Here is a 27,550-nt window from a genome sequence, read left to right as displayed (position 1 = left end):
TCTTGTCTGCGAAGCCTCCAGACACCTGGATCCACCGAGCATCCAGGAATACCTGAAGGGGTTGCATCAACAACCTGCCGAGCTGGATCAGGTAAATGCATGACTCATGCCGAGCAGCGATGTGATGTCTGCACCATGGAAGTCTTCCGTGCCAACAGCCGTTGCACCTTGCCCAGCATCGCCTCTATCCCCTCTTCCGAGGGGGCAGCCAGACAGGAGACAGTGTTGAGCCAGGATAGTTAAAACACGAAGTCAGAGGTTAGAAGAGTCTTTCAGGGAGCCAGGACAGCCAATGTCACTTGAGCATAGTCTAGAGGAGCTGAAGCACTTCTTGAAGTTAAGTAAAAAGTCTTGCACAATGTTAAAGAGTTTTGTTGAAAATGAAATCACTGTTGGGCTACAAGCTGGGAGGCTTGTGATGGTCAAAGATGCAAGCAACTCTGGAAAGGACAGCCAATGCAAGTCTGAACTGAGAGCAAGCAAGCTACACAACACTGAGGTAAGTACCCCCAAGTTTACAGTACCTAAGGTCTGAAGAAAATGGTTCCAGCTGGCATCTGTTCCTGTTGTAGTCTGGCAGATCCTGTTGTTCCTGGGCCTCAGTCATGGGGACAAGAGGGAGGACGTCTGGGGACCCCTGCACTACGATTCGAAGGTTGGCGGCAGCAATGGGCAAAGCCTGAGCCACCGCAACAGAGTGATGTACCCGAGAAGCAAGGAAAGCCTGCAACATGACCAAGAACCGCGGTGGTGCTATTTACGAGAAGCTGAAACCATGAAGTGCTGCTGATTCACCAGCAGCCCTTCACGGTTTCAGCTTCTCGTAAATAGCACCACCGCAGTTCTTGGACATGTTGCAGGCTTTCCTTGCTTCTGGGGTCCAGCACTCTTGAGGTGGCTCAGGCTTGGTCAGCCTTGCTTTGAGGGAGTCCAAAGGATCTTCCTGGAGCTCGGGTCTGGCTTAAAAACGATGTACTCGATTGTGGTGTTCCTGTCCCCTGGCACTCGGTTCCTGCAGCAGCAATGGAAGTACAGCCAGAAGAGAGAAGGTTTCCAGATGAGTTCATCTTGGGGTTGATTGGTCCCACCAACCCAAGGGGAGAAGCCGTCCTTTGCAGGGCTTCTCTAGTCTAGGCGAATCCTGAGCTTCGGCACTACTGCAGCAGGGCTTCACTGGGCAATTCAACGGTCCAGGAATTGCAGCAAGCTTCTCTTCCAAGTTCTTCTTCAGATTCCTTCGTCCAGTGGTCGACTCTGCCTTCCTTGCAAAAGACCTCGCCTTTTTATGCAAGTCTCCCCCCATTCATTCGAAGCCAAGGTGTCAATCCTCCGGCCAGCCAATCACCTTTGGGTGCGTGCATTCCTGTAGCCAAGGAGACTAAGCACAGGGAGTTTCAGGCACCTCCTGGTTTCCTGCCATGCGAGACACGCCGGAGCCAGAGGCGGCCCTCACTAGTGAATCCCACCAAAGAAAACTAACAAAGGCACCAAACCTGGTTTGGCACTCAGAGTAAATCTCAAGAAGGACCTTTCCAACAAGAAATGGCGAAAAAAGAAAACTGGGCCATTTTGACAAAATGGGCACCCATAGGTGCAATACTGCAGCTGTGGATTCAGCCTGCGGTAAAACACACACTGGTAGGAAAAATAAACCACTGCCACCAGTCATTAATTGTAGAAAGGGTAACAAAAAAAAGGTTACATGAGAAGATAGACAAAGGGGATACTAAGTAACCCCTCCAGCACCCTATTGCAAGATATATGATATATTTTATTTATGTTGCGCTCAATACACAAATGTTTCAGAGCACGACCAAGCAAAGGGAGGGGAGCAAGGGAGAATAAAACAACGATCTTACTGGGCCCAGTGATATTAAGAACGTGCAAGTGCATGGAAAAGGGAAATGGGGGGAAAGTGCGAGGAAGGGGGAGGAGTGGAGAGTGCCGCACAAAGGAGAGAAGAGAATAAATATGAAGTGCAATTAACAAATAAATGCAATAAATAAAATACAATACATAAAGGCAGAAGCAAGTGCGTACATTTTTCAGATAGGGTGTATCTGATCAGTGCAGAAGAAAAATGGGGGACTGTATGGGTACAGATAGAGATCCTAGTGCAAGGGGTGGCTCAGGAGGCAGTGCAGGAGGATGAGCAGGTACCTGGGCCCGAAGGGCAAAGGGTGGCCAGGATCATGGTGCAGAGATAAAGAACAGATCAGCAGGGGAAAGGAGGGGCAAAGGCAGAAGCAAATAGGAATGTCTTGAGGTGCTTCTGAAACTGGAGATGGTAGGCTGTTCCAAAGGGAGGCCCCCGCCTAAGACAGATCTACCACCAGCTCGTTTCTTTGAAAAACAACTGACCCTGAGGGAGGACAAGTCTCGCAGTCCTGTTCTGGATTAGTTTTAAAGGGCGGAGAGTGGAGGCAGGTAGATTTAGAAAGAGGCTGTTACAATAGTCCAATCTAGCCAGGTCTTGGAAGACAGTGAGTTTCTCGGGGAAGTAGAGGAAAGGCAGAGTACCTCCAAGGAGGTGCAGTAGGACGTTTGACCTTTTTAGAGACGTCAGATGTGTGTGAAGAAGCAAAGTGTGGAGTCAAAGGACAACCCTGAGATTCTTAGCCTCACAGGTAGGGGTAGGAGGAGGGCCAAGGGAGGCAGACAGAGAGTAAGGGGAAAGGCTGGTGAAGGTGTACCAATGAGGAAGATCTCAAGTCTTTTTGGCATTTCGACAAAGATTGTTGGCGGCACACCAATTTTGATTGGCGATTAGGCAATCAAAGATGAGGGAGGGAGAGGTGGTGTCAGAGGCAAGCCTGAAAATGAGTTGGGTGTCATCAGCATAGCACTAAGTTTGAGCAGAAAATGGAAACGCAGTAGGCAAGAGTAGACAGGTATTCGTTGAAGTCAGGGTGAGAGGTTCGACTCCTGAGGAACACCACAGGTAGAGGGACTCAAGTTGTACCTGAGAAGGTCGATTGGAGAGGAAGGAGGTCAGCCAGGCCAGAGCCTGATCAGTGGTGCCCAGGTTGTCACAGAGACGGTTGAGCAGGATGGTATGGTTGACCGTGTCGAAAGCAGAGGAGAGATCAAGTAGGATGAGGACAGAGGGAATGTTGGAGTCAAGGTTGGAGAGCACAAGATAGTGTGTGCTGCGTCTATAAAGATACAAATATAAGTAGAGTCAATTTCACTTCACTGCTCTTGGAAACAGTAGTTTATCCAAGAGAAGGTATTTAAACCTTAGCAGAAATCCAAAGGATTTCTATGTGAGACTGCACTGAGGGTACTGTGTCTCACAATGTAAAAAGATGATGCCTATGGAGTTTGTCAGACTCCAAAACCAAAAGAAAGAGTTCAAATCGAAATAAAATGCATGAGAGTTGGAAAAAGGTCTCCCTCTCTTCAGGATAAAAATTAAAAGTCCTAAAGTCCAGCAAAAGATCTAGGGGGTCTCCAAGGTAGAAGGGAATTAGCACATCTCTGAGAATTCTCCCTAACAGGTTTGATACCATTTTGTGGTAAGCTCGTTTCACCACCAATTTAGATCCCAATGTTATACTCTGTGGCCTCTCCCATAGAGTAAGCAAATGAAGTTTAGAAAGCTCTGTACGAATGAACAAACCAGGGGAGCGAATCTGCCCCCCCTCCCAGGGTCAAGAAGTTGGTTAAAGGCAATCGATAGGGTGCTAAATGTTCTTTAGACCAGATCCTGACTGCATACAGCACTGGTTTCATGGCCAGGACCCCTGCAATAGCGTGCCAATTGCACTCCATTTGAAGGCTAGCTATTGGGACCCCCTTTGATTGCATCAGGATTGCCATAAGAAAGTAATTATCGGATACACCGAGAGGTAGAACCCTTACGTGGCCCCACAGCTCTGCTCTATACATAGCTGCCGGCAGAACCTGTGCTCTATAAATTCCAGGACAGGCGATATTGGCCCTCTGCCATGGGTACTAAAACATTTCTGCATTCCCCCCACCCCCACAGTATTTATCCAATGACACAATAGTCTTACAGTGCTGATTCTACCATTGGTAGCTCTCCAAGGACAGAATACCCAGGTAGTCATATGTAGCTACTTGTTCCAGAATCTTGCCCTCACAGTCGATCAGCAGTACCCTCCTGGCCAGCCTATGCATAAAGGCCATTGCCTTCGTTTTGTCACTGTTAATCTCCAATTTAAGGCACCTGCATTTCCCCATAAAGACAGCAACATTTTTCTTGAGGCCCATTGGCATGTGTACAGACCCAATAAAGAATATAGTTGACCCTGAATTTAATAACGATATATTCAGTAGATGTTCAAAATACCTGACTGCCTCAGTGATATGTGGGCGGGTGGTCTTCAATACAATACTATACCTGCAGCTATGTCGTACTTCACAACGACTAGAACCCTCACCAGTGCAGCATGTGCCATTTTGACACATGTTGAGGACCTGCGGCTTGAAGATGTGTGTCGAGTTTTAAATATAGTGAGCTGGGGCTACACACACTACTCGACAGTACACGACATGCATTCACTCATAGACATGTGGTTCGTTACTCGTGCTTCACTGAATCGAGTTATAGGTTGCCAGATACTACCCCGAACACTATCTGATCACTCACCAGTCCTTTTGTCTATGTAGCTGACGGGACACGCAGGAGAGACAAAGCCCCGGCAGTGAAAACCAGCGGCCCTAGATAAACAGGCATTCAGGCTAAGCATGAAAGTACATATTACAAAGTACTTTGACAGCAACGAGGGTTCAGTATCGTTACATGCAACACTGTGGCAGGCATTTAAAGCCTACATCAGGGGTATGACGATTTCAACCAAATTTTGGGTGATAGGTAATATTAAAAAGGGAATTGAAACAATGCGAATCAGAGCTGTTGCAATTGCAGCAGATGTATACTAATGACCCTTGCCTGGAAATAAGGCGAAACATTAAAGCAGCCCTCGACAAATACTGCGGGATAGCGGACAGGGAGCTGAAATATTTCTACACACCCGCCGCGCCCCGCCGCTATGGGGAGGCAGACAGACTGGGCAAGCTGTTAGCGCACACGGTCAGGATGGACAGAGGTACCCCCCATATATCAAATGTAGCACAAACAGATGTCTCAGTAGCAAACCTAGACAAAGACATAAACCTAGTATTTTATAACTTCTACTCTGCACTATATACCACAAAGAGGAGACTACCTCAGCAATAGATGGCTATCTAGGGAAGATACCGACGACACACCTAATAGACGAAGCAAGACTGACTTCAGAAAAACCGATAAATATAGATGAGATTAGAAACGCTATCAAAGACCTTCCCAGCGGGAAAGCACCGGGGTCAGGCGGACTCTTTGCTGAGTTCTATAAAGAATTTGGGGAAAAACTGCCCGCCGCCTAATGCAGGTCTGGTCGGAGGCCCTGGTGACTGGGTCATTACCAGAATCGATGCGCAAGGTATCATTCTGCTGCTTAAACCTGATAAGGCTGCCAACGAATGTGGGTCATACAGACTGCTATCATTAATAAATACTGACGCAAAAATATTCGCCAAGATTCTGGCAAAGCGATTAACCCCTTTGATGCCACACCTGGTGCACGAAAACCAGGCTGATTTTATACCTGACGGATCAACAATGCTAAATCTACGCAGACTCTATAACACCCTTGCCTAGGCACCGCAAGGCGGCCAGGCTGTTGCAGTGGCCTTAGGCATGCAAAAGGCGTTTGACACGGTCTCCTGGCCAGTCCTCTTCCAGGTCCTGGATAATTATAGTTTCGGCCACAATTGTATTGCATGGGTACAGGTACTGTGTACACAGCTATATGCGTGAGTATATACAAATGGGGTACTGTCCCCTGAATTCCAGCGGAAAGGGGGCAACAAGCAGGGTTACCCTCTCTCGCCCCTACTCTTCGCCCTAATCATTGAACCATTAGCCAAACTAGTACGTGCCCGATTGGACAATGCTGGTATTCAGATAGGAGGCAGACCAGAGCTAATTACACTCTATACAGATGACCTTATGTTGTACATAAGGGAACCGGACTGCCATTTGCATCATATAATAAATGCAGTAGTGGAATTCCACAGACAATCTGGTTTACGCCTAAACAGTGGTAAATTTGAGATATTCCCTCTGACGGAGGATACACAGAAACCTGTAGAAACATTTGGCCTATGCTGGACACCCGAGTGCGTCAGGTACCTGGGGATAGAGATAGCGCGGACCCTCTCGCTACCCAAAGCCATAAATTATGAGAGCTACATGGCAAAACTAGCAATTAAACCGAACGGGTGTAAAAAAATCCTTCCCAAATTTGTATACTTCTGTCATAATATACCAATGTAGCCAGGTAGGGCATTCTTTACTAAACTGGCAACGATGTGCTCCTTGTTTGTATGGAATGGACAGGTGAGAGCGAAGTGGCAACGCCTAGCACAGCCATACGAGAACGGAGGGCTTTCAGCCCCAGATATCGAACTGTACTATTTTACAGCACAGACACACTTCGCAATATACTGGCAAGGCCAGGTTCCAAGTGCTGCCCGCCCCACAATGCGTGGCTGGAGTAACTGCAAGTGACCACCGGGCCTTTGTTAAACCCATTCGTAGGCAACAGGTACCGCCGCTCACGTACTGCCGCTCACACTGCTTGGACCCGGTGGGAAGTATGCAGATGGCATGGTGTACATTACCTAAATGCTCTGGCGACACTGCACATAAAGACCTGCCACTATGGGGAATAACCGCATTACATCCCATCCTGGATGAACTGCTTGCTGCTCAATGGAGCAATGGAGCAAAGCAGGTGTATTGAGACTGGGGGACCCTTTTGTCTCAGGAAGCATCATAACGTGGGATATGATTAAGGAACACATAGGGGACACGCCACCACAACGATTCTAGTATTGCCGGATCCGCACAGCGGGTGCATCCAATTGGCCGGCGTTCCCACTGGAGCCCGATTCACACCCGTGCCTCACATATATCCTGTCACAACAAGTCGGGAAGAAATCCATATCAGAAAAATTTCGTTTGTAGCCAGCCTAAGCTCAACCTTGGCGACATCAATTTGTTAGTTAAAGTAAATGAAATGTTTCCTGTTACAAGAGATTCGAAGTTGTCAGCATGAGTGTTTCCCATACATTTGTGTGGCTACTACACAAGCTAAATGCATTAAGTGATTGATATGTGAAAAATGTCACTCTAATGCGCCAACTCCTTAGATTATTAAATGAAAAATTACTATTCGGTGAGTCAAACCAAATTTATTGACAGTGTTATCTTCACACTGATTGAGTTGTAACTATTAACTCTTTTTCAAAATCAAATGATGTGCATTTTCTCTTACACACTGGTCAAATTATAGCTTTAACCTCCTTTTCCAAAGTCAAATTATGTTTGTTTTCTCAACACGTGTTTCCCCATTGCCAGTTGTAATGGTTCATCAGGAGAAAAAAGAAATTATTTTGGTCTGTAGGAAAAAGAAGAGAGAAAGAGAAAAAGAAGTTAACAGATATGAGGTTAATGTTTCCCTTGTCTTATTATATAAAGTTTGTGAGAAAACATACTTGTTGCATTTTAAATTATGCTGACTCGCCCACTTTGTATGGCTGTTTAAATAAAATTTTCTTGAACCAGTATCCTTATCCAGGGGTTTTGTAAATTGGTCACTTCACATAGACTTTAATTGATTGGATAACCAATTTCTTTCTATTGACTGTAGGGAAGAGGAAAAAATAAGAGAAAAAGAGGTTTTTTCCTGTTGGTTTGTGGTACTTAGGAAAAAAAGCCCCCCTCAACACTGCACTGAACAAAATAAACCGTATCTTCGACCACATCACCGGGTCAAGATTTAAAAGAGCATTTGACAAGCCATTTGGGTTGGCAGCCCTTGAACTAGAGGCTTTCTGAATTAGACCTTCAATGGATTTCAATGGCATATTCAAGTCACAGTGTCAACCTGGGGACGGGAGCGGGGGAATGGGGGAGGGGGGGGTGTCTGCATCTGGTTCTCTATACACACCCTGAAAATGCCTCCCCGAATCACTCTCAGCAATCGGATTACTTTGCTGCGAGTCTTGGGTTTTATTCAGAGCACCCATTAGGTCCTAGAAATGTTTTAGAATCTTTTTCAATGAGGATCTCAAGCATCTTTGAGCCATCGTTGTTGGACAGAATAAATGTTTAACATTTGATCCAATTTTGGAATCTTTGTCTAAGTTGTTTAAGTTCACACTGGTACTGCCCGCCATTATAGCCACGCCTTATAAGTACCCGTACGTCTCTTCTCAATGCCTTCTTTTTACTTTGAATTGTTATGTGGAAGAAGTGAGATATAGATTGTACTTTCTTGTTACCTTTGGGCATCTGTTTAAAGTCATCAAGAAAGGCGTAAAAAATAGCAGGGGTAACACTGGTTACTTTTTGCTCCAATGTGTTATTTTATTAATACAATTTGATAGTCGATTATTATATTTGATGGTATTTCCTGTACATCTTGAGATTCTTTTACTATTCTGGTTAATTAACAATCCATTAAACCAGGGTCTCCCTTTGACTGTGGCAGCATATTTCATACTGATTTTTAACTGTGAATGATCGATCAGTATTGATAACCCTCATCTCATCACAAAGATCAAAACGAGCTGGGGAAAGTGCAACATAGTCCAGGAAGGCAGACTACACACCCAATCTCCAGGTAGGACAAGGAGGGACATCTCCCCTCAGACACATTTGTTAACTGCAGATTCCAAGTTTGTACAAATTCAACCCATTGGTTACCTGCAGTTAGTGTTTTAAAGTTTGAGTCATACAGTTTTGTACCATGCCTAGGAACTGTAAGGCCATCTGCAATTAGGTTGCCAGCCAACATAATGTGCACCACCCCCCCAAAGAAATAATTCACAAACATCTCCACATTTAGCCAGGAGGATATTCTCCTCAGTACGAGCAGGATTGTTTCAGAAGTTAACATTAAGTGCTGTTGCTGAGCAAGTCCCCTAAGTTTCACCCTTATTGCCAGAAGGCCATATGTTGTTTCCTCAATAGCTTCTGACTATTAGAATGGAATTTTGCACTAGGATTACTAAGCCCTGGAATGTCTTCCTACAGAACTCTTAGAGGCAAATTTGTTGGAATACTGTGAAGCCATCAACGACTAAGGGGGGACACAGCCAAACCTCCTGTAAACAAATAATATTCATTTGAAATCACTCTGTCCATCTGTACAACCCAAGAAACTTAACGCCACAGGTATTCCAGCTCAGGATCTCAAAGTTGCACTGCTTTCCAGGGGGGGTTATTAGAGGGGGGAATGGGATTACAGCAGTGTCCCATCTGCTCATAGCTTCTTTGGAAGCCACTGCCAGTCTTGCTGGTCACACTTTATGCTGGACATCATTGGGTGGATACATTCCACCCTCCTCCCACCCTTAACGTTGGACACAAGTTATTTTTACTGGTGTGCGTGACCCCCAGCTTAAATGGACCCAGGCTGCTTGGCTCCTTTTCATCCCCCATTATCTGCTCTCTAGGGCAGACACTTCTAAAATCATAAACCACAGCCCGTAGGGAGTCTATTTCCGTGAGGATCATCTGTACTGCGATATTCAACTTGAAGTCTAATTGGACGGGATTTGTTCTTTCATCGACCGGAAAGTAGACCCTCTCGATGCCGCTTGAGTCCAACAGTCGCAGTGTAGGTATTTTGTGCAAGAGTCTAATCAGATTCGATCTATTTAATGTAACCTCATTGCTATCTATTTCAAACCTTTGCAATAAGAATCTCATTGATGGAACAGTGGACTCAGTGTTCCTTTCACTTGAATCGTGGGCTGTATCTGTGGAAGCCATGAGTAGGGTGGATGGAGCTTTGCCTTCCTTCGTAAGCTGTACACGTACTAAATATCGGAGTCCCGTCTTGTGTCTGGAAAACCTGTCTCCTTTCCTTCCTGTTGTCAACATATACGTCAGGCCTTTCACCTTCATTGAAGGATGGAGAGTAGTTGGCATGCTCATCACAGCACCTCGGAGCTCTTCGTTGGACGTTTGCATCATTATTCGTGAAACATCCTTTAGACATCAAAGAGCTACTTGAACCAGTATTCGTAATACCTTAAGTTCCAATATTGCATTGAGAGCCTGTGTCCCTAGTGAAGACCTCTTCAATAATCAATATCGGGACCATAGAATCAGGATCTTTATCCAAGATAGAGTGGAGCAGCAACAACTCACCCCTCAAAGCTTTCCGATCTTAGCTGGCTTTTTGCAGGACGTTCTTCCCACCAGACAAATTGGAAATGTTACATCGAGAGGCATTATCCCTTCTATGCCGGTATCCAGTCATCAAAGCACATGACACTGGCTCCCTTGTTTGACCAGACTGGCCAGCTGCACCATTGTCTGTTATTACCTTTCCAAACTCAGGATTAATCAATACAAGTGAATTAGCAAATTTTGAAGTAAAGGGAGCCCCTTTTTTGGGCAGCGGACTAATAGCAACGACTACCCTCGAACATTCCCTCCATAAGCGGCTGCTATGGTAGAGTGGTAGCATTTTTCTTTCATGTTCGCAGGTTCAATCAATACTATTTTTGAGGCATTCGCACATCTTTCTTTCATGGTACACTGCAGGCCAATTTCTCTGTTAGCCATGAGATTAGAAGCTTCCTCATTCAGCGCGACCACATCAGACTGTTTAGTCTGTACTAATGTTGGTGCCAGATCAGTTTCATTAACCTGAGCTACCCTACGAGTGCTCTCAACATTTGTGACCTGAACCTCCTGGTTCTTAGATGGCCAAACTGTTGATTTAAAAATTAGAAATGCCTTATGTGGGTGCAACGACCGAGTTCCATCCAGTAAAGCCTCGGATATAGCAGATGGATTTTCGCCAAGCATGTTATCCACACTCGTTGGTTCCCCAGATCTATCCTGTTCATTAGAAGGATGACCCTGCATGCTAACCACTAATGAGGATACAATTCTCTCAGTCTCCTGAGCAGCTAATTCCTCCGGCGGGGCCACTTGGAAAGCCGATTCCCAGGCAGCACTAGCCGGCGCCTCCATAGAATGAAAGTTTGAGGAATTTTCTTGAGCTTACTTACTTTCTCCTTTTCCCCTTCTTTCCATTTTTCTTGGCAGATTAACAAAGGATTTTTTAACAGTTCTTGGGCTGATAAGAGTCGTAGGGGTACTCCGTTCTTGGTCCACGGGAAGGGGAGGTACAACGACTGTCCATTGCTGGCACATTCTTACTGATAAATCTACGACAGCTCCATGTATCAATTCTAAATTAATCTTGACATCACTTAGCTGTCATTTGTGTGCATTAAGTTCCAAACGAATATTGTCATAAAGGGAGGAGAGGGAAACTCAGCACCATGTCATGTTTAGTGCAGAGATCACTGGTGTGGATAACCTTATTTGGTTATCCAAATCCCACAGTATGTAGTGCATTTGTTGTGGGTGAGGCCCAGAGTTAGACTCCATACTGCTGTTTATGTGTTCCGTTAGGAGTGAGTAATGGACCTCCTCATTGCCAAGTGCTGTTTTTTTATTTCTGCACAATCTTCCACCTGTAGACTTTGAGCAAAGTCAGCCTCAGGAGCCAGGTCGAGCAAGCTTTGATCGCTAACTAAGTAGGGACTGGGGGACAAACGAATGCTCGTATTGAAGGTAGAGAAAATTTGCCTTATATCTGTCCCCGTCAAAGCGCCCATCATCCTCAAGTATTCAGTCATTTTCTTATTCTTAACTTCCGGTAGTTTTCCTGATGCCATTATTTCTTTAATAGAGTCCGTACTGGCTACCGCTTTTCTGCCAGCACTATTCTTCTTTCCTTTTGATTGACAAGCAAGTGATAATAATTATAAGATACTCACCATAGTGACTAACGTAGTCCCCTTTCCTCCATACTGCATGGATGTCCCTTCCAAGGGACGGGAGACGGAACCTTTTTCACCAGAAAAACCTTTCCCCTTTAAATTTAGAGGCGCGTAGGGGTGCGGCTCTGGGAGCATGCGCTGCCCTGACTCCGTCCTCCGTCACCACACCTCAGTCCCCTTAGACGCTTTGACAATAGATTAACATTGCCCACTGACACCGGTATTATTAGGGGGGAGGATGGTGGGACGTATGGAGGAAAAGGAACTAAGAGTACATTAGTCACTACAGTGAGTAATTTATAATTACTCTTAAGTCCCATCCCCTTTCCTCCATACTGCATCGCCATTTACAACTGAATGTAGCCCCAGGGTGGGGAGGAGAGCCTCCCTAAGCAAATAGGTTCCTGAGAACCGCCTGTCCGAAAGCTGCTTCAGATATGGAGCTGGCATCCAAACAGTAATGCTTGCAGAAAGCAGAGGGAGTGGCCCATGTGGCCGCCCTGCTCATGACTTGCCAAAGGACATGTCGCTGGAAAGCAATGGCCGTTCCCTTGGCCCCGACTGCCTGGGCATGCAGGTTTGCCGGAATAGACTCGTGCTGCTATTCGTATGCTTCCTTGATGGCCCAGACCATCCAGCGGGATATGGAGGACTGATAGCCTGGTCTCGCACCTCCAAAAGTGACAAAAAGGACGTCTGACCTGCGGAAGCTCTTTGTACTGTCCAGATAGAATTTCAGTGCACGCCTGACGTTCAGGCAGTGCAGAACTCTCAGTACCTCCTCCTTATGACCGACAAAAAATGTAGGAAGCACTATTTCCTCATTTAAATGGAAAATAGACGGCACCTTAGGCGGAAATGCTGGCTGTGTCCGCAGGACTACTTTGTCCCTGTGAAAGGTAGTATATAGTTCTGAGGCGACCAGCGCCTGGATATCGCTGACTCTGTGCGCCGAGGTTAGGCCAACTAGTAAGGCCATCTTAATGGTGACCAGCCTGATATCCGCGGACGCCATTGGTTCAAATGGTTTGTGCGCCAGGGTGCCCAAGACTATGTTCAGGTCCCACACAGGGTGTGGCCTCCTGATTGGCGGGTAAAGCCTTGCGAGTCCCATAAAATGTTTCTTGACAACCGGACTGGAGGAGGAGAAGACACCCTCCTCCGAATTCCGGTAAGCCTCGATGATTTGCGAGGTAAGTGCAGCAGGTGTCCACCTGCACACCTGAATGGGCTAGGTGTGCTGAGAAGGAGAGCACGTTGTCTAAAGTACATGCCAGGGGTGGTCGATGTCCTTGGAGTCTGCCCAGTGGCAAAACCTGGTTCATTTACTTTTATACTGGGCCCCGATAGCCTTGCTCCTTGCGCCCTGTATGATTTCCAGATAATCCTGGGAGAGGGTGAGGAGCCTTAGCGTTATCTGCTCATGAACCACGCTGCGAGGGCCAGCTTCTGTCGAGCAGGGTGGATAACCCTGCCCCCCTGCTGTGCCAGAAGATGTGCTGGGTCTGTTGTGAGGTGAATCGGAGGCATCTCCGAGAGGCTGAGCAGCTCCGAGAACCATGGCCTTGCTGGCCACCAGGGAGCCATTAGAATGATGTTGAGCTGGCGAGACTGTTTGATCTTGCAAATTACTCTGTGAATCAGCGGAGTGGGCGGGAAGGCGTTAGCTGTCATGCCGATCCACTGAATCTAAAATGCGTCGACCAGGGAGCTCGGGCCCTGTCCCAGCCAGGATGCGGACTGAGGGCACTTTCTGTTGTGCGAGCTGGCGAAGAGATCCACCTCAGGAAAACCCCAGCTGCTGAAGATCTCCCGAGTAATGAGGTTTAGATGCCACTCGTAGTCCGCACCCAACTTGCTGAGCCTGTCCACCTCCAGGTTGGACTCCACTGGAAGGTGGACTGCTGTGAAGTAGACGTTTCCCAGGGCCCACTTCCACATGCTGATTGCAAGTCTTCACAGTGGAGGGGATCTGGTGCCTCCCTGCTTGTTGGCATAGTACATGCTGGTCGAGTTGTCCATCTGGATGAGGACAACCTTTCCCCTGATAAGCGGGAGGAATGCCCTAAGTGCTAGCCAGATGGCGTACAGCTCCAACTAATTGATGCAGTATTCCTGCTTGTGTCGGGTCCATGTGCCGTGGACAGAGATTGTCCAGGGTGGCTCCCCATCCCCTCTAGAGAGGAGTCAGTGGTGATGGTGACCTGCGGGGTGAGAGGCCGGAATGGCCTACAGTCCCTGGACCACCATGTGAGGTCCGGGTGGAGGGACGGAGGAACGATCATCATCTCGGATTGACACTTCATGAGTCTTAGGCACCTCTCAAAGAACCTGTCCTCACAGGATGGAGGGGTGATGGGGGATATAGACGGAGTAGCGGGCGGCTGCTGGAGGCGCAGCATACTCTGCCCATATGGACATAGCGGGAACCTGCCCTGGGCAAACAAAGGATGGGCTGTAGGCCACACACCTGGTTGACACCAGTCCCACCTTGACACTCGTTCTTCGCCGAATTCCCAATCCTAGAGCGGCATGGGACGGGGGGGATGTCAGGCACAGCGGCCATCTTGTCAAGCTGCCTCCCACGTGCCTGCTTGGCTTGCTGGGCCCAACCTCCTCTAGGACTCGTGTGGATCATGAGGCCTGCACTGTTCCTCAGGCTGAGGCCTGGTAGGCAGAGCGCCCTCAGTCCGGGGGGGGTAGAGCCATGTTTAGGTGCCCCCTCAGACGTATTGCTAGTATTAGGGCATGGCCCTTCAGATATATTGCTGGTACAAGGGCTTAGCCCCTCGGGTAAAGACCCGGTACAAGAACCTTCCGGTTCCTACTGTCACCGGGAGAATCCCTCGACCCGTAGGCCGGTAGCTGGGGAGGCCTCGATGCATGTACTGGTAATAGAACCTGGGCGGTCACTCCCACGCAGGCGTGTCCTTGGGAAGGAGTCTCCCTTGCGGGGTGTGATGGAGAACAAAGGCCTTACCTTGGGCCTGGATCAATGTTTGACAAAGTCCTTCAGGTCCTCTGGAGGCGATCGCTGGATAAGCTCCATCCACTTGGCTAGCCTGTTCTTCAGAGACCTAGATGACATTGCCAACTATGGTCTGGGCCAAGGCAACGAAGGCTGAGGGTGTGGGGGTCTGAAACTGGGAATATCCCGTTGCAGGATGGACACCGGTTGGACCCTGTGGAAGTCGACATGCCCCGAGGAGGAACGTGACGCCCGAGGACCGAGTACCTGACTGATATAAAAAAAAAAAAATGAGTTTATAGTGACTGAATTAAAAACAAAGTGTCAACACACCAAAGCATCGAAAACAAAGCATCTAATGCCAAAGCATCGACAGTATATCTTTAACATGGAAAAGTGCCTTTCCATCTAAACCAGTCCATCGAAAATATAAATGGACTAGTTTCAATGGAAATGCACTTTTACATGTAAAAGATAGCATTTCAATGCATTTTTTGTAATGTTAAAATGTTACATGGAGCTGTCCAGTGATGAAATTTCGGCACTGGCCAGCTCCTTGAAACATTTTAATTTTTTTGGGTATATTGGGGGTTCAACCCCCAACCCCTCCTAACCCCACCAACCCGAACGCTAATGTAACCCTTAATCTAAACCTAACCCTAACCCCAATGTAACGCTGATCAAACCCTAGCCCCAAACCTAACCCTAATGTAAACCGATCCCTAACCCTTAATCTAACCCTAGCCCCTACCCTAACCCTAATGTAACCCTTAATCTAACCCAAGCCCCCAACCCCAAACCTAACCCCTAACCCTAATCCTTATGGGTCCGCTCTGCCATTTAGTCTAGGGGGGAAGGAGTGTGTCAAGTCTGAAGATCCTCCCATTCACTACCAAACCAGCCAGACTAGACATAGCTGCAGGCTTGCCTATGTCCTTACTTCCACTGTGCCTGGTATAAACTTTTTTTTCCATGGTGACACTCACAGTCAAACCCTGAAAGTAGGATCTCGGCAAGCCAAGCACTCTTAAGCTAGGCGTGGCCAGGATCCCATGTTGCAGAAGCCGTCAGCCATCTAAACCAATAAATCAAACGCAGTGAAGTGTGACCAGGTTTGCTGGCAGGCACACGCACAAGATATTATGTTGCAGGTTTTCCTGCCAAGCTCGCTGCCATCCAAGCTCCAGGGGCGATTTGATGTGTTCCAATGGCTTCATATTTATGCAGAGAACCTCCAGCTCAAGCCTCCAGCTCCACACAAACTGCTCTGCCTTGTTGCTCCGCCTTTGCATTAAAGTGAAAATGGGCAAGAAAGCACAGACCCTGGCCATATTGTTGTTTGTCCTTCCTGCCTTCCCAGGTCAGGAAAAACAATATAAGGCCATGCACTTGTCCGGTTACAACATTGGTTACATGTTCACCAAACAGGATGGGAAACTCCATCTTGGACTGTGTTACTTTTGAGCACATTACTTAGTGTTAGTGCTGGTGGTTAATTTACTATTAACTGTCACTTATTGGACAGATTGATAGCATTAATGTTAAGGGAATGATGTTACGCGATAGAACGTTTTCCTGCGAGTTTAAACTGTAACCGGCGTCTCACTCTTGATGGAAACATGCTAGGGGGAAGGTCCGGGCAGAGGACATTCATCTAAGGACTCCCCAATGCCAGACAGAGGACATTAAACTAAGGACTCCCGAGATGTAAGAATCGTCTAATGGAAATGTTCTTTCTCGTAGAAACCCCAATATAACTTATCGCCCATTTTTGACAAGGTCGCCATTATCCTGACCTCCCACTGTTTACATCAGAGGGAAACCCAGGAGAGCACAAATATCTAGAAGGACAAATCTTACTGACCATTTGTCAAATAAGGATCAACATAAGCATCTTTAATTTGGGTAAGGCTTCACCTTAGATTAATTGACTTCTAACATGAAGTGGAATCGCCGTAATGCAACAAATACAATTTCCCACGCATTGTAAAATCATATGAACAACAGAATGAACAACGAAAATTATAGCAGGGAACCGACATCAAACAATTCTCTAAAATAAAAAGGTATCATCACTAAACATCAAGAGCCAATTTGCTAATCCCTTATCTTCACATTAATGAATAGCACCAGCCACTAAACCGAAGCACACGAACTAAGATGACCATAATGGTAGCCAGTGGCTGTACCTCATGGCGCAGACCAGGTGGAGGATTCATTCTTAGCCCATTAACTGTCAAAATAATGGGAGAGCGTGCTTTAATAATCACAAACTGAAAGAAAAGTACTAATGAGCTTAAACATTAAGAGAAATTATACATAGAATGACTATTTATTTTAGAACTAATATTCTAACATCTTACTTTGATTTATCCTTTGTTCCCTTTTTGTATGTTAATACTTATGTTTCTTTTTGATTCAAAAAATTCTGACGCTATGCAATGCATCATTTAATTTTTGGTGCTTATTTTTGTTCATTTTCTATTGTATGTTTTAAAACCCACCAATAGCACTATTAATCGAATATGGGATCCAATTTGAACTCAATAATTTACAATAGGATTCCTTTTATTTTACATGTATTCACTAAGTGACCAATGACTGGTGCCTGAAAACCTAATGTTCATGTTTTGTCATTTTGAAACACGATCTAAAGAGCCCTCAGGAAGAGCTCTGCTCGAAGCATGTGTTGATTCATTTTTGTAGCCAGCATTATTAAGCTTTTGTAGCGGTTCAGAAGGAGGACACGGCCACTGATGACATTTCCAATACGTGTTTATTAAATAACAGGAATAAGGCCCATCTGTTCGTAATACTATTGGGTGTTCCCTACCTATATGAATAACTAAGGTGCTCATCCGTCATGAGGAAATGTGGAAATGAAAAAGACTGCTGCCCAAAAGCTCCAACCCTAACTGACCCTACCGCTAATCTTAAATTCAGGAGAATGACTCCCTTCTGGTCGTCTTTACAGGAGTTCCTCTAAATATCTAATTTTCAGATAGTCTCTAGTTACGTTCTTTATCAACTCTTAGGGTTTTGGCTTTTTTTGTGTGGACTGTCCTCCACAAGTCTTTTCTTTAAATGTGTGGTGCTTTGATCCAGGCTATTGGGCCTTGGGTATTCCTGAAAGTTATACTCTCCTGGATGGGGTATCTTATGATAACTAGCCCCTTCTCAGCTGTAGTATCTCTTGTATACCTTTCATCTCATAAGATTCTCTTTCCTACACTTTTTTGTATGTTCTCTCTTCCCATAGAAGTGTTACCCCAGAGTTAATGTACTTACTTATTCCACAGTGTACTCTGGGTTCTCCTTCTCAGATTCTTATAGTTAATTTTATATTCAGCGTTTCGGCAACCTTACTGGGACGAGTTGCTTTCCATCGATAAGTAGTCCCCTGTGTCCTCCCGTTACCTCTATCCTTACGGGGGAACTTATCCGGCGTCGGCAGTCACTCAGGACTATTCTGTTCCCTACACTTCTTTGTCAGCTTGCTCTCGCCGGCATCCTTCTCTCGTACTGCTCGATGTCCCAGTATTCCGACCGCTACCTGGACAGGTTGCTGCATTCAACCGGGTGGTGTCAGCGTCATTGATCATGGCAACAAGTGTTCTCGGGATTGGATCATATTGATTATCGAGACTGCACAGGAAGAGACTAAAAAACAAGGAGAGGAGCTCGAGGTGTTGGAGAAGGCATTTCTAGATAATACCACGATTAAAGATGCGAAAAAACAACTAGAGGCATTAGAAGATGAGATAAAAAAGTTTAAAGAATTTAATTTGGAAAAGAAGGTCAAAAAATTACAAAAAGATGTTACCAATTATACTGAAGAAAGGACATACCCTTATTTGAAGAAAGGTTTCTTTACGGATCCACCAGCTGGTGGCTACAATTACCGGAGAAATAATAGGTATGTCACCTTCTCGAACACCTCTGGCTCCTCTAGCGGCTCAGATCCATCCCTAAATCAAGCAGGCACAGGTGGACCTGTAGGTGGTAGAGGGCAAAACCAACCAAACCAGAAACAGGTTTTTTTCAGAGGGGGCCCAAGAGGCAGGCCGAGACAGCGGCAGCAACAATATGGACAGGGGCAAGGGATGAGAACCAGACAATGGTACTCAAACCAATGAATCAAAGATCCCCAGACCAATTGCCCATTTTTAATTTATCGTGTTATCATCTTGAACAGGCCGATATGGATTTATTATCCAAGGGGTTATCTTTTGTCCCTACTGCCCGAGCCGACAGGTTTAATACGGAGTTGGAACTCCAAAAGTTTTTTAGAAACATACGACTTAAACATTTCTTTGAGATTTATCTTCCGGCACACCAGAATGAGAGAGGATCTATTTCTGTAGAAGTACCTAATGTCAGTGGTCTGAAGGATAGATCTACCTTTATACCCCCGCCTTACACATGTACACCGGAGATTTTGGCTTTCGAGAATGTGGTAACCCGTGAAATACTCGAAGCTATAGACAAAAAGAATCATAAACCAGATAATCTATCAAGGGAAGAAAGAAAGAGCCTAAAGAAATTATGTGGGGAGGAACGCATTACCATCAAACCCGCAGACAAGGGGGGTGGTATTGTGGTGCTCGATACAATCAGGTATGAAACAGAATGTATGCGATTGTTGAATGACAGGAGAGCATACAAGAGATTGGGGGTTGACCCAACGAGTAGGTTGCAGGAGGAAATCAAGAGTTTGACAAATCATGCGATGGCTGAAGAGTGGATTAGTGAAGATGAAGGCCGGTTCCTTAATAAGATTGGGTCGAAAAAAGCGGCTTTCTATATACTCCCTAAAATACACAAGAGTCAGACCAATCCCCCAGGCAGACCTATTGTGTCTGCCATTGACTCACTGTTGGAACCCCTATCGGTTTATGCGGAATTTTTTCTAAAACCTTTTGTGTTGGAAATGCCGTCATATATACGGGATTCTACACACATGATCAAGATTACAAGTGATATACAAGTGGAAGAATCAGACATCCTGGTTACTATGGATGTTGAGTCTCTTTATACGGCTATTCCCCAGTTAGAGTGTCTCGGTGTACTTGGAAAATATTTGAATAAGAGAACTACACCGCACCAACCCCCAACAGAATTTGTACAAGAATGTATAAGACTAGCCATGACAGAGAACTTCTTCCTGTTTGGAAAACAACTTTTCAAACAGGAGAAGGGGGTCAGCATGGGGGCAACATTTGCTCCCGATGTTGCGAATTTATATATGGCAGACCATGAAGATAAATTTATTTTGGGGCAAAATAACATTCTAAACGATCAGCCCAGGTTACGACACCATTTGATAGTATGGAAACGATACATCGATGATGTCTTTCTGATTTGGAGAGGTTCGGTAGAAACACTAATGGAATTTCATGTGTGGCTAAATGAATGTGATAGTAACATCAAATTCACTATTGAATATAACCACCGACAAGTGAGTTTCTTGGATTTAATCATTAAAAAATCCGGGAGGCTACTTATTACTACTCTTTTCAAGAAGTCTACCGATAAGAACTCCCTGTTACATTTTAATAGTTTCCATCCAGCAAGCTTGCGCCAGAATCTCCCCTATGGCCAGTTTCTGCGCATTAGGAGAAACTGTACCGAGAGGGATGAATTCATGGCGCATGCAGAACAACTAAAAGTGAGGCTGATAGATAGGGGGTATCCAAGGAAACTTGTTAAAGATCAAATGAAAAGAGCTCAACATACTAATCGAGATATATGTCTCACTACCAGAGAAAAGAAAAAGATGGAACGTCTTGTATGTGTGACTACTTTTAACCCGATAAGCTGTGACATCAAAAAGATTATAAGTAAGCACTGGAATTTGATTAAACAACCTGGTTCACTAATGCAAAAACCGATGTTTGCTTTTAAACGTAATCAAAATTTAAGACAGAGGTTAGTACACACTTACAAAGAACCAGAAAAAGAACAAACTATTAATAGCCAATGGGGACTGCCACCTATTGTAGGCCACTATAAATGTGGCAAATGTGTAGTATGTCCACTTACCGAAACTATGCGAGATTTCAAATACGGTGAAACAATTTGGAAAATGAAACATCATACCAACTGTTTAACTAAAAATGTGATTTATATCATCAGTTGTCCGTGTAGACTGTTATATGTGGGGAAAACGAAACGTGAAGTTCGACAACGAATTTCAGAACATCGCAGTTGCATAAGAAATAAAGTGGCTGACAAACCTTTAGTCGAGCATTTTGCTAAGTTCCAGCACAAAGATACAGATCTACGATGGTTTGTACTCCAACATATGAAGAACAATATGAGAGGTGGAAACATGGAAGTGTGACTACATCGTATGGAACAGAAATGGATTTATACTCTCGACACAGTCCGGCATGGACTCAACATATCAGTGGAATGGAATAAATTAGTGATGAACAAATGAATTAATCATATGTAGCAGTATTTATGGGGACTTATTACATCACATCATATGAATGCAATATGTGATTAAAAGAGAGATATATCGCTCATTATTGTTTATGCTCCACTAAATTATGATAGACTGACTGTTCTTCTCTATGAATATTTGTGGGCTGGATTACAATATGTATGGAACTAGCACGTTATTAATGTAATAGTTATCGAGTTTATAAGAGCAGTCAGTAGTTGTTCGGCCTGAATGTGCCGTAAATTCACGTACGTTCCATTGAATTGTGATGTACTGACTGATTCTCTCTGTGTCTCTCTCTATGAACAATTGTGGGGCTAATCACAATATGTAGGAAACTGGCATTTTGTTAATGTAGTGATGACCCAGTTTATAAGATCAGGTAGTAGCCTCTTTGTCTAAATGGGCTGCGAGTAGAATTCATTGATTCAGAGAGAAGTTGATGGACTTAGGTAAATATAAATTCAGTTTCCCCACTTGTGAAGTATTGTGCATGTTTACACACGAGAAGATCCACGATTTCTGGTATGCTGGGGATGTGGTCCCGTTTTTTGTGTTTACAGCCCGGTTTGGGCGGACAGGCCGTTCTCTATACTAAAAGAAAAAACGGAAAACACGAAAAAACACACATCCGGCCGGGACTGGAGCCCCTTTTCTATGTTTATAGCTGATTTGGGTCGGTAGTCTCTCCCTGAGGCCGACAGTTGAGCTAGTAATGCTCGCGCGCTTACAAGGAGGAATTTTGTGTTGCGCTGCGTTTGGCAATTGAATAAGAGACGCGTTTATGAAGGCGGTACTGCTAGACTGATAAGCGAATCGCCGGTGGATACTCTGCCCTAATTACGCTGGTAAGAGTACTGAATGACCGGGTGGTAATTTGAGATGTAATGCATCCGGTTGTTAGTTTTTAAGGCGGATTTATATGGAGAGATGTGTTGTACTATTCTATAGTAACACCACCGTGTGTGAGAATGTGATTATGCACTGTGCCACGGTTGTGATTATTATGATGCCGAGTGTTTACATTTTGTGTAGAGGACAGTTACCCACTATGACTCTATTTCCCTTTTTTGGTATAGGGATATAGACTACATCTGGGTCTGTGAATAACAACATAGTGGACTGCATCTGGGATGCTGATGGCATCAACATTGTGGACTCCATTGGAGGTGTGCGATTTCACTGGAATTGTCGACAGTGACTGAGATCTCAATTGTGATAGAGTTCTGGGGTGGATTTACTGCATTGGCCAACCCGCCCTACTGTGAATAGATCATTGGGGGTGAGTAGGCATGTGTCTACAGCAATGAGACACTTTTTGACAATAGATTGTCTTGCATTAAATGAAGAGGGTTGACGCTTATCTGATGACTTTGTATGTATGTTTTTTAGAATGAACATTGGTTTTTATGGTTCCAAGAAGGGCTGAATTGCTATCGTGAGCCCTACGTCCTGAAGAAGGTCTTTGTGACCGAAACACGTGTCGACGACCTACAATGTACCTCTGGAATAATTGGAACACTAGAGTTTCTCTTTTTTGACACCTGAAATTATAGGCTGGGTCATAAATATAGGAAAACAAGAGCAATAAGTATAGTTTATATTGCCTTGATATGCCAATAGGGTTTTATCGTTGAAAGTATGGGGTAATGAATGAATGTGTAAGTTGCGTATGTTGAATCTATAACATGTATTTGGTGGTTTTATGATTTTATATCATACATACACTAATAAAGTAAAAAATCTATATTAATGAAGTAATAAACAATTTGTATTAAAGCTAATAATCTATTGCGTCTTCCCATTCCACTGGTCCATTTCCCTTTGACTATTATGTATCTCACCTGAAGGACCAGGGATCACGATTGCAGGTGTACCCCTTTCATTATTTCTAGCGTCATTGATCAGGCAGCCTGCCCACCACCGACTTGCAGTGGTCACTCCACTAACCAGTATATGGGTTCTCCTCTCTGCATGCATACACTGGTTTTCCAGCATCTGTCTCATGTACAGAGTGGATGTGAACATCGCAAGCTCTGCTTTGCTCCACCAACATCAGTTGTTACGCTTACAGGGGGCCTCCACTGTTGACATGTGTTCCTCTCGTTCACCCTCATTTGGCATGCCCTCTCTCTTCAACCTCCTCGTCATAGTTAATTGGAAACTTTTTCTTAAAGTGACAGAGCCTTTCTCTTGATGAAAAAGACATACTTTATTCTCGTATACAGCCATTCAGCTATGGTCATGCTTTACATATCATTAGCATTGCGTCCTGTGTGTGCCATCACGGGGAAAGGCTTATGGGAGTTCATCAGCATAACGAGAATCCTTGTCCCCTTAGGGGAAGGCTCTCCAAGTATGGTCCCACTTTACCAGACCCCCCCAGGATGGTTTTGCGGCGCGGCCTCACCTACCTAGCCACAAAGGGGGAGGCCCCCACTTGAGGTGAAGGCACAAATTCCCTCGATTCGTCACAATGCTTAACAATGGCTCATTTTTGTTGCAAGCATTAGACTGCTTAACAATAAATAGGTTCTCAGCTGTAACTAGAAGTAAAATTGTCTTTTTATGATGACTTTGGACAAAAAAACAAACGGTCTTCCCCTTTCTGATTCAATAGACTAACATAGAGGTGCGCTCTAATATCCAAGAGAGACCTTAATAATCAGCTTTAAATTAGGGACAACCTGAGTGTCCTTTCACTTCGACCTGAACTGCAACACTTTAATAACTTCAAAAGAAATCAGTGTCCAGAGGCGCGGGCAGCCAAATTATATCTTCTCAGGATTAAACTAGTTTAAACCTAAAACATATCCTGGACTTTGTTATCCCTCCTGGGTCTGTTGGACATTGTGTACCCATGTTCTACTACATCCATGTGTTTTAACACTGTGCATGACATCTCTGCTACAATTATCATAGTTTGGGCTTTACACAGATGTTTGTGCAAAAATTTCCCTAACAAGTAACTCATAACATTTGCTGACAAAAACCATCTGTCCGGGCCCTGTAAGAGAACGAGGTGTGGGCAATTAGTAATTGTAATTGTTTATTTGTACAGCGCTTATACACAAGTGAAGTGCTTCAAGTCATTCTTAGGCCTTGAAGTTTCCAAACTATCTAACAAAAGGTAAATAGCATACTAGGCATTTCACCCAGTGCAAGTGCATGAAGTGTAACAGGCTCAATCAGATTAGGGAGGGGAGACAAAGGGGGACAAGACAGAGCTTACTAGGACAAGAAAATTCAGATCATGCAAAGGTACAGGCGGAGGTTCAAGGGAAGGGGCCCGGGTTAAGTGCAGAGATGTTACCCCTCTCATGGAACAAAAGCTGAAAGTGCAGTAGTGCTGCACATAGTGGAGAGGGCCGGAAGGCAAGTGCAAAGACTGCCAGTGGATCCCGGGACATGCGAGGCTCTGGAGGTGAGCCAAGGAGACCAGTCAGCAAAAACTGAGCAGAGTTAGGAGAGAGATGGACTAGTGAGGCTGGAGAGAAAGAGGGGAGGTTAGCAAGAGGGAGAGAGAAAAGGGAAGAGAAAAGGAAGGTCGAGGAGTTTCGGAACTTAAGGAGTTCCGGCTCAATGCAAAGAAAGGCAGGGAGGCTGTTCCAGAGGGAGGCACCTGGAGAGGATAAATAACTACCCCCAAATCTCTGCTTGGGAACACAGCTCACATGCAGAGAGTTGGAGGAGGCCAAGAGGAGGGCTCTAGAAGGCGAGTATTTAGGAAGAGAGTGATGTAGATGGAGCAGGCCCCGGCCCCAGAAAGACTTGTGGACTATGCACAGGGTCTTGAACTTGATTTTAGCAGCCACGGAGAGCCAGTAGAGGGATATCAGTGGGATATTAATGGGAGACCATTCAAGCTAAATACCCTAAAAGTATTGCTTTACTGCTAACCTGGCTCAGCTGTAGAATGGGGTTGTACCGACGTGCTGCAGTGCGGTATTAGGCGCTACGTCATGGGTACCAGATCAAAGAAATGCTTGAATGTCTTTCTGCACCTCAGAGCAAAATTAATGCTCGATGCGCTATAGGGGGATACTGAATAGAAACCTATGCCTTTCCAACATCTCATGGAGGTTCTGCTTCCAGAAAGGCAATGATCACAAAGCTCTATAAAGACACGCTGACTGGAGAGATCACTTCAAGAGAAATTCCCAAGGAGCTACTGAAGATGTGGGGCAAGATCTGCAAACCCTTGCTCCACTACATTGTTTCTACTCATGCCAGGTACCTGAAATGTAAGCTCCTCCACTGAAGGCACATGAACCCAAAAACATGCATCAAATACATGGATGTGAAAATGCGGAGAAGTCGCAAACTTTTTCCACACACCGTGGGATTGCCCAAGTAAGATGGATGAAAAGATTAGCAGCCAATTACTTGACTGAAGGGACTGGGACAAGGCTTAGGGCAGGTAGAATTGCTTGCATGGCCCATGAGAATGTTTCGACATATCTAGTAGTGGAGGCTTTTTAGGAAAAACATATGGCAGATTTTTCTAGCTTCCTTCCCAGTTCATTAGCAGCTTAGCATGGCCTTCTGGTACATGAGAGAGCAATTCTAGGTATCGAGGAGGTTGACACCATTTGTGTAAACACTAGGTGTTTCTGTTCAGAGAATTTCCTGCCAGATACTGATACGAGGAATATAGCACCTACCCACAGCTGTGCTTTTGTTGACAAGGTTAGAGTTGTGACGAGTCTGATGACACGGCAAACAGAAGGGTCTCTGATTCTGGTTCTTCTTAAAGGAAATACTTTATTAAGCAGGTGTAACCAAAACAGGGTTTAAAGAATAAAGCAAAATGTTCACACATAAGTGACTTAAAAGTCCAGCCATGTGTGAAAAACACAAACTAAATGTATACTTAACCCATGAAGTAAAATAATAATTAGTTTTTTATATAGCACTTTAATCTAAAGTGCTTTACATAGGACATAATTACTATTACCCAATCGAAATTGTTAAAAAGGTGCCCAATAGTACTAAAACTAAAGTAAAATTGCGTGTCACAACTAAACCTTCAAGTTAAACTAAATGTTTCTTGAATCAAAAGCACCTTGAAAGTGAGTCGTCAGAATAGCTAAATCAAATGGTGCAATGAAAAATATAAACCTACGGTCCTTCCCTTTGGGGAATTGACAGTTCAAAAAGTCTCACTTACGGTTTGCTCAGATGGACAAACAGAGCAGCTTAGGGGAAGCAATCAAACTGAGACATTTAGAGTCTCTCCCTCTCTCCCTCTTTCCCTCTTTCCTCGTCCGGCGATCTTTCCTTTTGTGCCTCTTCTTCTCAGGTCTCCAGGATCTCAGCAAGGTTTTGCCTTCGCCTCTACCCAGGGTCAGCTTTCACCTTTCTGGCAGCAGGGGTACTCTCCTACCCCCCCTAGGTCAGCTAGTCTCATTAGCCTCTTGTTAGTCTCCTCGGGCAGTTCAGCTCTTCCAACCTTCTGGATTCGGTGGAGATGCAGGGGCACTCTCGTTCTTCCCGCTTGGCCAATCAGTTTCCTCCAGGCTCTTCAGCCAGGTTCCAAGCAGGCAGTGCTGCAGAATAGTCCAGGGTCCTTCACCCAGGCAGTAACTCCTCCTTTGAGATACAGCTCCTCTTTATGCAGCAGCGTCTGGAGAGAAGTACAGGGAACCTGCCCTTGAGTGAGACAAGTTCAGAATGAGCAGGCTCTGCTTTTATAGCCAGACTCCTCCTCATCCTGTTGGCTATTGATTTTTGGAAAGCCCTGCTTAGAGGATTGAATGGCAGGGTATTTCCACTCTGGTCCTCCTCTGTTTAACCTCTCTTTCTGTTGGCCAGTTGGGCTTCTATGTAATTGTAAATTCACCTTGCTTGTTTAATTCTTATTTCATCCTGGGCTGCTTTTAAATATTATTTGTCCGATCCTTGGGACTCAGGTGTTTGTTTTATTCATTTAAGTAACTTATATTTTCCCAGGTTTCTCTACATGGATTTGAACCTTGGTCCTCCAATAGGCTCTATGGAGTTCAAAACATCCAGGACTTTTCGTGGCACTTTTGAAGGAAAAGACTAGGGCCTTTCTTCTGAGGTCCTGCAGTCTCTCCGCCCATCTTCTCATCAACTGTCTTCGCTCAGAGCGGAGCACGCTGCCATTCCAGCTCCCAGTGTTCCAGCAGAGGCACCGCCAAGAGGTAGATACCCATCTATTCCTCCACGCGTCAGGAGATGAACCACTGCTACTGCCATCGCGCTCCAGCATGTAGCGTCACTAC

General features: G+C 45.1%; 1 protein-coding gene across 3 annotated transcripts in view; it reads right to left on the bottom strand.

Moving 5' to 3' along the window:
• The window catches only part of LOC138468363 (cullin-9-like), a 1,322,368-nt gene that overhangs the window by 1,040,630 nt on the left and 254,188 nt on the right, over window positions 1-27,550 (bottom strand). The window lies entirely within an intron of this gene.

This window comes from Ambystoma mexicanum, chromosome 4q (genome assembly GCF_040938575.1).
Source record: "Ambystoma mexicanum isolate Mex_15411 chromosome 4q, UKY_AmexF1_1, whole genome shotgun sequence".
Lineage (NCBI taxonomy): Eukaryota > Metazoa > Chordata > Amphibia > Caudata > Ambystomatidae > Ambystoma > Ambystoma mexicanum.
Note: the sequence above shows the minus strand (reverse complement) of the source record. Positions and strands in the feature narration are given on the sequence as shown.